Raw genomic sequence first — 11,819 nt, 5'->3', positions numbered from 1 at the left:
GCAAAGAAGAGAGGCATGAGATGCAGCTATACAATTATACCTTTCCGGTTTTGCTTTTCACCCTGCCACCTACTTAGTACAAATTATATGTATTTATAGGCTTTAGCTTTAAAAAAAATCCCAAAGTACTTACAAATAAAACATACTATGATCCTTTAGTAAAAAAGAAAAAAAACTACAAAGAAAACCAAACTCAAATCAAAGTACCAATGCTTCGTTCCTAGGCATAAATAATCATACCCAATTGCTATGTGTGACAGATCAGAATTTAAAGTAATGAATCTTACAGTCAATTAAAAAATGAAGAAAAAAATACAATTCATTTGTCCTACAAAGATAACTCTAGCATTTGTTAAGAAGCTTCATAACTTCAACCATTAATCCTGTCTTTTAAATCTTTCATGTTTATGTTTGGAAAATATTTCTGAAATTGCAATTCACTTAAATATCTATTGAGTGAATTTATATTTATAAAAATATAAAAAATAAATAAATATTAAAAATTTATATTTATAAAATTCTATTATGGACCTATCATCATGCATGTTTCTAGAGGGTCCTAACCATAGTTAGGGAAAAGTTTCTTAAAACAGAAGATGTCTTTTAAGCAAGTAAAATATTGTCATATGACAAAGATAAGCAAAATTCAGGATGAAAACACATAGAATATTATGCTCCCTAATTATATTATCCAAATAGCCCCTGGACTTGAAGGATTTTGTTTGTTTATTCATTTTTGCTTTTGTTTTTTGCCTGATTGTCCCATTAGGAACATTGGCAGAACTGATGAAACAGTGTTAAGAATCAAATCACTGTAACTGGCTACCATTTGAAAAGAAAGAATTTTTTTTTTTTTTTTTTTTTTTTGCGTTACGCGGGCCTCTCACTGTTCTGGCCTCCCCCGTTGCGGAGCACAGGCTCCGGACGCACAGGCCCAGCGGCCATGGCTCACGGGCCCAGCCGCTCCGCGGCATGTGGGATCCTCCCAGACTGGGGCACGAACCCGTGTCCCCTGCACCGCCAGGCGGACTCTCAACCACTGCGTCACCAGGGAAGCCCAAGAAAGAATCATTTTGTAATCTCCTCTGGAGAATTAAAATCCAGTTCAAACTCTTAAGGACATTTCATAAGCAGGGCATATAACTGCCTAAATTGGGAAAAATCCAGGGCTCAGCATGTAAATGCAAGCAAGCAAAACAGACAATTTCAAAGAAAGACATCATACCCTCAAGGCTAAGGTGATGGCATAACACAGGAAATTTCAAATGGAAGTAAGTTCTCTTGACAATTGTGGCCTTAGAGTGGGGTTTCCCACCAATCCATTGCCCCCACCCAGCAAAATGAAAAAGTCACTGTAGGTTTTTTTTTTTTAAGTATCTCATTTCCATATCAAAATGCAAGGTCAGAAACCGTTAAATCATGCAATATTTTACAAAAATCTTTCTTTTAGAAAATATGTCGGGAATTTCTATTTTATTCTGCATTATGTCTATCACAGACATCATAGAATAGTATAATTACAGAACTTCAGAGTTGAAACCTGGGATATTGTTATTGGGGGCTTTTTGGAGCACGAGTCACCCATTCTCCTTACTTGGCCTGCAGTAAAACTTTCTCTGCTCCAAACTCTTGACATTTCAGTTTACTTGGCTTCACTGTGCATCACGTACACAAACTTGTATTCAGTAACAATTTCACCCAGTCAAAGGCTTTCATTTTTCAAAGGCCCAGGGAACTTAAGTGATTTGCCTAAAGTCAAGCAGCCAGTTAGTGGATAGATCAGGAATTAATAACCATATATAATTCTGTTACCTTTATAAAATAAGACACTGAGTCCAATAGAGTACACTGATAATCCTTATTTTACAGGAAAGACACTTTGTCTGGCAGCCAAATATTTTACATTTTAAGTGCCTGCTAATTCAGAAATCTAATAGTTTTCACTTAAACAAAACTAAAACATATCTCTTCAAACCCATAACTACTGAAAAATGGGTGCTCAAGTTATTACATAGTGCAAACTACATTTTACAAACCACATTATAATTGTCTAAGTGTACAGTAATCAACTATCATCACATATAATTAAAGATAAACTCATTGTGTCAAAACAGAAGATCAAAGCACTTTTAATCCTGCAGGGGCCATCATTTTCAATGGCCTGTTCCTTGATCATGCCTTTAATTCATACAATTCAGTGAACAACAGGACCTCTCTTCCTGCTGCAGTAGAAATCAGCCTCAAAAAACTCTGTTTTTAAAAAAATTGACAAATATATGAAATATTCCCAAGTCATGTCTATGAAAAGATTAGTGCATCACCAGTTTTCTATTAAATCTGATCCTGGAAAAAATAGATAAGATGTTTTTCATTCTCTAAATCAGATTTTGATCTGAGCATACATTTTTCAGTTACAGGAAGAGTTTTTGGCTTCACACCGTGGCAAGAAAGTAGAGCATATGAATTACCTGCCTGGTATTTCCTGTTTGTTGGTTGTTGTTGGGTTTTCTTGGTTTGTTTGTTTGCTTTGTATTGTTGTGCTTTTAATACCTTCCAAGGCAATGAAACACTACCTGCTACCTGAGCAATTCAATAAGAAAGAACCAAGGATAATATCACTTGGCATTAGACAAAAAACTCCCACTTCAGTCATTTCACTCCTCTAAACTTTGGCTGAACCACACTGACTGTTATTTCTCTGAGGAAGTGGCTGCCAAGTTATGCACAGGCACATACACACAGATGAACCACAATATGGAGACGGTCAGCCGTTACTCCTAAGAATATCTTCACTAAAGTATGTGCTGAGTAATGAGGAGTTATACAGTAAGTTCAGATAAATGCAGAGTTAGAAGAGGCCTTCAGAGATAAATAATCAACTGAGACAATAATTGCCCCAGATGATAGTTATGAAAGTCAATACTAAGAAAACCAGTATATTAAATGTTAATTATCAAAAGAAGAGAAAACCATGTTCTAAGACTTCCTGAAAGCCTACCAATTTAAAAATCCTAAATAATCCTAAATAATAAATTCAAGCTTACTATGGACATTTACAAATAATTGATGGGTTTTGGGGAAATCAGCCTCTAAAAGGCTACAATGCATCTTCTCAGATGCTGATTTTAAAATGGAAAACTTTTAACTTGTGCCTGCCTTGACACTTTGGATGAGTCACTTTCTTATAACTTTGCTTAGTTGATAATGAAAGGATAATTAAGGATAATAAATACCTTTTCTTGACAACCTTGGATACTTTCAATCTTGAGAAACATATTTTTATGCCTAAGAGTTTTCATTCTAATTTCACTGCCCACTGAAATACCAGAACAGGGACTTCCCTGGTGCTGCAATCCACCTGCCAATGCAGGGGGCACGGATTCAAGCCCTGGTCCGGGAAGATCCCACATGCCGCGGAGCAACTAAGCCCGTGCACCACAACTACTGAGCCTGCGCTCTAGAGCCCGCAAGCCACAACCACTGAAGCCCACATGCCTAGAGCCCGTGCTCCGCAACAAGAGAAGCCACCGCAATGAGAAGCCCGCGCACCACAACAAAGAGCAGCCCCCGCTTGCCGCAAAGAGAGAAAGCCAGCATGCAGCAACAAAGACCCTATGCAGCCAAAAAAAAAAAAACCAGAACAGATTCAAATGCTATTTTGGAACTGTGTATATGGAAGAGGTCAAACATTATTGCAAAGGGTTTCCTCAGAGGAATGATGAAAAGAAATACATCAATTAGTACAGGATTCACAGTGTTCTGAGCATGCCCCATATTATATTACACTTTGTAGTAGCCAATTTCCTTCAAGACTCAATAAAACATAATGCCTCTATTGTTACCATGGCATTCTTTGACATCCTTAATTACTGAGAGTTAATTAATCTGTTATATCCTTCTCTGTATGTTTTAAAGCATCCTTTTAACCTATAGAATATGAACGAACTTTTGGTTTGTGAATATTTGCAACAGTTATTATAGGCAAAGTATTATATGTGATTTGAAGTATGAAGGACAAATATGAACAGGATGAATCATCACTGTCTCGGAGGAACTTACAATCTAGCTTAGAAAAGAAGACTCACACGTGAGCACACAGTACGTGTGCTCACTTACACAGAGAATTAAACTACAAAAAAGAAAAAACCAAGGTATAGTGGAAACGGTTACACAAACCCAAAAGAAACATTCCACAAAACTGAGGGCCTATACTCTTTAAAAAATGTCAGTGTCATGAAAGACAAAGAAAATTTAAAAGACTGCTCTAGTGAAGAAAACTAAAGACACACACACACACACACACACACACACAAATCCTATCCTCCAATCCTCGGATTGGGGGAAAAACAGCTTATATAAAGGTCAAACTGGGACAATATGCAAAATCTGAATATGCACCATATACTAGATAATAATCCAGTATCGAATTTGTGGCTATGTAAGAGAGTGTCTTTGTTCTTAACAGACACATGCTAAAGTATTTATGTTGAATGGTCACAACCTCTGCAATTTACTACCAAATGGTCCTGAACAAAAGTATAATGATATGTATGTATATATGTTTTTTTTTTTTTTTTTTTTTTTTTTTTTGTGGTATGCGGGCCTCTCACTGTTGTGGCCTCTCCCGTTGCGGAGCACAGGCTCCGGATGCGCAGGCTCAGCAGCCATGGCTCACGGGCCCAGCCGCTCCGCGGCATATGGGATCCTCCCAGACCGGGGCACGAACCCGTATCCCCTGCATCGGCAGGCGGACTCTCAACCACTGCGCCACCAGGGAGGCCCTGTATATATGTTTTTAAGAGAGAAAGAGGAAACGTGGCACAATGTTAACAGTGGATAAAACTATGTGAATGGCATATGGGAATTCATTATACTATACTTGTAACTTTTCTGTATGCCTGAAATATTTTTTAATAACATTTTTAACTCAATGAACATTTAAGCTACAAAAGACCCTAGAAATTATCTAACCCAATCCTAGACCTAACTTTACAAATGAAGAAACAGACCCGACAATTAGAGATTACCAGCGGTGGTCCCCGAACTTTTTGGTGTATGCTCCATCAGTAACACATTTGGGGCATGTACTCCCACCTCCACTATATGTATTTTAATTATTTTATGTCTTCTGTTTGGATAATAATTTATCATGTACCTTATAAAACATATACACACAAAAAAATAAAAATTAACCAGGATGAGATTTAAAATAATTGTAAAGTTCTAATATTTTCTTCCTGTAGCACAGTGGAACATCCAGGGCATCCTCCCCCCCTGCCCCTATCTTGGTGATAAATGGCACAGACCACTCTAAGCACAAAAGAGGCATATATAACATGTATGAATAGAATGTCAAGAAAGGTTTGACTTATGTGGCATCTGAAGCACTGTAGGGCTTAGAGGGGTAAATACTAAAGAGGAGAGAAAAGCAGAGGGTCCAGCTGAACAAAGATAGACAAAAGGCAAAGGAGAATAGAAATCATAAAAACTTTGTCAATTCATACAGAGGCACAGTGACACAAAGGGATAAAAGATAGGAAGATAGATAAGATTCAGGAAGATACGTAAGTCATTAGTAAATTACTCATCAGGACTTAGCTATAACTTTTGAGAACCAAACTAAATCTTTAATAAAAATCCTAGCTCCGCCTAAATTTTTTAATTGCCTAAATTATGTAACTATAGAACTAAGTTCTTCTCCGTCCATCAAGGTGATTTTCCATCAAGATATACCTAACAATTGTCAGCACAGGACAGTTATTTTGCCGTTGTTATTTCAATGTTATTTCAGCCAAACTGTCAGCTCCAAAATATTAAAAAATCAAATAGTTGATATGATATGCTTATTACTATAAACGAGAACTTAAAAAAAAAAACCTAAAGATGAGTAGCTCTGTAGGCTTATCTTAGACAAATCATTGCAGAGTTTTAAAATCAAGTTTAAGTATCTCTTAAACATCATTATATATAGAAAGTAAAAATCATGCATCCCTAGTGTCTGCTCCTTGGTAATTCGGTGATAGCTTGCAGTGAGAAAACACTAATAAATTTGTATATATTTTGTGCACTGTTACATGTTAGTGCTGAGCTGTCCAAGCGTTGTCACTGAACCTTACCAAAAACTCATCTTCTTTCACTCAGACCATTGTTGATATAAGTTGGCCGACATAAAATTCCTCCCCCCCTTTTTTTTAAATAAAGAGACCAATGAGATATGACCTCACTTTCATAATGGAAAAATTAAGCACAAATATATGAAATAAAAACAGAATCCTAACACTCTGCTGGATTTAGACTCTCTTTTAACCACTATATTTCTTGGTTCTCATTCCTCACTTGTGATAAAATGCAATAAATTCCCTCCCCAAATTATTTTGTTGGGACTTCCCTGGTGGCGCAGTGGTTAAGAATCCACCTGCCAATGCAGGGGACACGGGTTCGAGCCCTGATCCAGGAAGATCCCACATGCCGCGGAGCAACTAAGCCCGTGCACCACAACTACTGAGCCTGTGCTCTAGAGCCCGTGAGCCACAACTACTGAAGCCCGAGCGCCTAGAACCCGTGCTCCACAACAAGAGAAGCCACCGCAATGAGAAGCCCGCGCACCACAACAAAGAGTAGCCCCCACTCACCCCAACTAGAGAAAGCCCGCGTGCAGCAATGAAGACCCAACGCAGCCAAAAATAAATAAATTCTTTAAAAAAAATTATTTTGTAAATTAGTTGCTTAAGCAATACCATGTAATAGTTCTACATGGTTTTTCTGGATCCACCCCCTATCTTAGTAATAAGTTAAAGAGAACTGAAAAGAAGAATCAAAATATAAGACTTCATCAAGAAAGTGAAAGAAGAAAAATACTGATATTTAGATAAAGATGAGATGGTCCACCAGATTTAAAACTAAAGCTTGCTGTTCCTTTTTTTATTGTTATCATTGTAGCTATACAGATCCTCTATGCAGAATGAAAGATGAGTGCTGGATGGTCAGGGTATAATAATTCCCTTTATAAGATAACATTTGATAACATTCTAGCAACTCTGTAAAACTAAACATGGTAGGTGACATGTGGGTCTCTTCAATAATGTATATGTTGTTATATTTATGTTTATAAATATATATATTTATTTATATTATTTATAATATGCTAATGTATATGTTAAATGATTTTGCTTTTGCTGCTAAATTGCACCTTTAACACCTCTTTACAATATTTTTTCTTTTTTTTAAATTGAGATATAATTTTATTGACCTGTAAAATAGCTACACGTTTTCAAAGAGTACAATTTGATAGACTTTGAATCATGTATGCAAATCCATTACTGCAATTAAGATAGCAAACATATTAATAACCCTCAAAAGTTTCCTTGTGCCTCTTTGTAATTCTTCCTCTTCCCCTGCCCCTCATCCCTAGGTAACCAGTGATCTGCTGTCAATACAGAATAGTTTTCATTTTCTAGAATTTTAAACAAGTGAAATAATACAGTATATACTTTTTTGCAGGGGAAGTGAAGGTCTGCCTTCTTTCACTCAGCATAATTATTTTGAGAGCTATGCATGTTGTTGCAATATGCCAGTAATTAATTTCTTTTTATTGCTGAGTAGTAATCCCTTGCATAGATATACTACAGTTTTTTTATCCATTCACTTGTTGATGGACATGTGGGTGACTTCCAGTTTTGGGCATTACAAATAAGGCTGCTGTGATATTCATGTACAAGTCGTCTTTGTATGGAAATATGCTTTTAATTCTCCTGGGTAGAAAGCTAAGTAGAATGGGTGGATCGAATGATAGGTGTATGTTTAACATTTAAGAAACTGCTAGAGAATAGAGTGGCAGTTACCAGGGGCTGAGGGATGGGGGAAATGGGGAGATACTGGTCAAAGGTACAAAATTCCAGTTAAAAGGTTAACAAGATCTAATGTACTGCATGGTGATTATAGCTAATTATACTATATTATATACTTGAAAGTTGCTAAGAAAGTAGATATTAAATGTTCTCACCACAAAAAAGAATTGGTAATTATGTGACAGAATAGAAATGTTATCTGATGCTATGGTGGTAATCATTCTGTGGTATGTAAATGTATCAAATCAACATACACACCTTACATTTACACAGTGTTAAATATCAATTATATGTCAATAAAGCTGGAAAAAAGAAACTGCTAAACTGTTTTTCAAAGTGATTGCATAATTTTATGTTCCCACCAGCAAGGCATGAGAGTTCCAGTTCTTCCACATCCTCACCAACACTTGGTATGGTCAATCTTTAAAATTTTAGCCATACCAATAGGTATGGTATCTCATTGTTGTTTTAATTTGCATTTCCCTAATAACTGATGATGTTTAGCTTCTTTTCATGTTCTTATTTGTCATCCATATATCTTCCTTGGTAAAATTTCTGTTTAAATCTTTTGTCTCATTTTTTTGTTGCATTGTTTGTTTTCTTATTACTGAGTTTTCAGAGTTCTTTGTATTTTCTGAGTATAAGTCCTTTATCATACATAGGTCCTGCAAATATTACCTCCTAGTCTGTGGCTTGTCTTTTCACTCTCTTTTGAAGACCAAATTTTTTTTATTTTGATGAAGTCCAATTTATCAATTTGTTCTTTTATGGATCGTGCATTTGGAATTGTGTATAAGAAACCTTTACCTAACTCAAGATAAAGATTTTTCTCCGTTTTCCTTTACAGTTTTAGGTTTTACATGTAAGTCTATGATCCCTTTTGTGTTAATATTTTATATGGTATGATATGAATCATTTTTTAATATGGATATTCAACTGTTTTACCATCATCTTTTTAAAAGATTGGCCTTTCTCCAATTAATTAAACTTTTGTCAAAACGCAGTTGTTCAATTATGTGTGGATCAGTTCTATTGATTTGTTTCTCTATCTCTATGCCAATATCACATTGTCTTATTTGTTCTAGGTTTATAAGTCTTTTTTTTAATCTATAAATTTATTTATTTTTGGCTCTGTTGGGTCTTCATTGCTGCTCACAGGCTTTCTTTAGTTGCGGTGAGTGGGGCTGCTCTTTGTTGCAGTGCACGGGCTTCTCATTGAGGTGTCTTCTCTTGCTGCAGAGCACGGGCTCTAGGCACGCAGGCTTCAGTAGTTGTAGCGCGTGGGCTTATTTGCTCCGCAGCATGTAGGATCTTCTCAGACCAGGACTCGAACCCGTGTCCGCTGCATTGGCAGGCAGATTCTTAACCACTGCGCCACCAGGGAAGCCCTAGGTTTATAAGTCTTGAAGGCAAGCAGTGTTACTCCCTAACACCACACACAAAAATAAACTCAAAATGGATTATAGACCTAAATGTAAGACCGGACACTATAAAACTCTTAGAGGAAAACACAGGAAGAACACTCTTTGACATAAACCACAGCAAGATCTTTTTTGATCCACCTCCTAGAGTAATGGAAATAAAAACAAAAACAAACAAATGGGACCTAATGAAACTTAAAACCATTTGCAAAGCAAAGGAAACTACAAACAAGACGAAAAGACAATCCTCAGAACAGGAGAGAATATTTGCAAACAAATCAATGGACAAAGGATTAATCTCCAAAATATATAAACAGCCCATGCAGCTCAATACTGAAAAAAACAAACAACCCAGAAAATAGGCAGAAGACCTAAACAGACATCTCTCCAAAGAAGACATACAGATGGCCAAGAGAAACATGAAAAGCTGCTCAACATCACTAATCATTAGAGAAATGCAAATCAAAATGACAATGAGGTATCACCTCACACCAGTTAGAATGGGCATCATCAGAAAATCTACAAACAACAAATGCTGGAGAGCGTGTGGAGAAAAGGGAACCCTCTTGCACTGCTGGTGGGAATGTAAATTGATACAGCCACTATGGAGAACAGTATGGAGGGTCCTTAAAAAACTAAAAATAGAATTACCATATGATCCAGCAATCCCACTACTGGGCATATACCCAGAGAAAACCATAATTCAAAAATACACATGCACCTCAATGTTCATTGCAGCACTATTTACAATAGCCAGGTCATGGAAACAACCTAAATGCCCATCGACAGACAAGTGGATAAAGAAGATGTGGTACATATATACAATGGAATATTACTCAGCCATAAAAAGGAACAAAATTGGGTCATTTGTAGAGACATGGATGGTTCTAGAGACTGTCATACAGAGTGAAGTAAGTCAGAAAGAGAAAAACAAATATCGTATATTAACGCATATATGTGGAACCTAGAAAAATGGTACAGACGAACCAGTTTGCAGGGCAGAAATAAGAGACACAGATGTAGAGAACAAACGTATGGACACCAAGGGGGGAAAGTGGCGGGGGTGGTGGCGGTGGGATGAATTGGGAGATTGGTATTGACATGTATACACTAATATGTATAAAAGAGATAACTAATAAGAACCCGCTGTATAAAAAAATAAATAAAATTGGGCTTCCCTGGTGGCGCAGTGGTTGAGAGTCCGCCTGCCGATGCAGGGGACACGGGTTCATGTCCCAGTCTGGGAGGATCCCACATGCCGCGGAGCGGCTGGGCCCGTGAGCCATGGATGCTGAGCCTGCGCGTCTGGAGCCTGTGCTCCGCCAACGGGAGAGGCCACAACAGTGAGAGGCCCGGGTACCGCAAAAAAAAATTAAAAAAATAAATAAAATAATAATAATTAATTAATTAAATTTTTAAAAAAATGAAGTCAAGCAGTGTTAGTCCTCGAACTTTATCTCCTTTTTCAAAGTTGTTCTTTAAAATATTTTTTTGGTCCAAGATGCTGCAGTGATAAAAATGAAATAATAGAATTTCTATTTATAACCACATGAACCCCAGACCAATTTCTTTACTTAAAAGGTAAAACCATCAATTCTAAAAACCAAGCAATAAATCTTTATAAAGAAGACAAAGTACAGTCTCCTACAGCCTTCAGTAGGATTTATTTTATAGTCTTTAGTATATATTAAGCACTGTTCAGGTACCATCATTCAGTTCTTCTATTTGATAATTTATGCAATTTAAGCAAATAGCCACAATTTTTAACTGATAACCTGTAGTAACAGAATATATATATTTTATATCCATTATTTGCTCATAAGTGTATTAGAATCCAGTCAAAAGAAATAGCAGGCCATATTTCTATCACACTGATATCCACTTGAAAAGGAAAGAACACAACATACAACAACAACAAGAAAATCTTCAATAAATCAACTATATATAACAGAGCAGCAGCTTGGTTGAAAAGTACTGTGGAAAAAACAGGGCCAGATGGGATTGTCAGGAAGGCTCCATAAAGGAAATTATAAGTCAGGTCTTGAGAGAAATATTGGAGAGATTAGTATAAATGAGATCAGTTGATAGGAAAAGGCATAGTTATTTAAGAAAGATTATCCTACAGCACCAGGTAGGATAGGTTAAAAGGGAGAATGACGAATGTTAGGGAGCTCAGTGGGAAGACTATTGCTATAATCCAGGCATGTGGTGCTGGGGACCCAGACCAGAGTGGTGACTACTGAAATAAAGGCCTTGAGATAAACAAAGAATCTGAAACTTAAAGCACTTAGTTATTTTAAATGTCCAAATCTGTTAGAAATCGAAGTCTAATACTATATTTTAACTGTATTTAAATACTTTAGAACCATATACAAGTCAAAAATGCATTTTTAACAATTTACTTTTGTGGAGCAAAATAACTCTCCACACTCATCTTGGACAGTAGAGAGGCCTCAGGGCTGCAAAGTTGTTTACAGTGAACTCTGAGGGGCTGCCATTGCCAAATCTGCCCACATTGTAGCTTTGTGTTTATAAAACAGCAAGTCAGTAA

Source organism: Hyperoodon ampullatus (assembly GCF_949752795.1).
Source record: "Hyperoodon ampullatus genome assembly, chromosome: 3".
Taxonomy (NCBI): Eukaryota; Metazoa; Chordata; class Mammalia; order Artiodactyla; family Ziphiidae; genus Hyperoodon; species Hyperoodon ampullatus.
The sequence above is the reverse complement of the archived record's forward strand: the minus strand, read 5'-3'. Positions refer to the sequence as shown.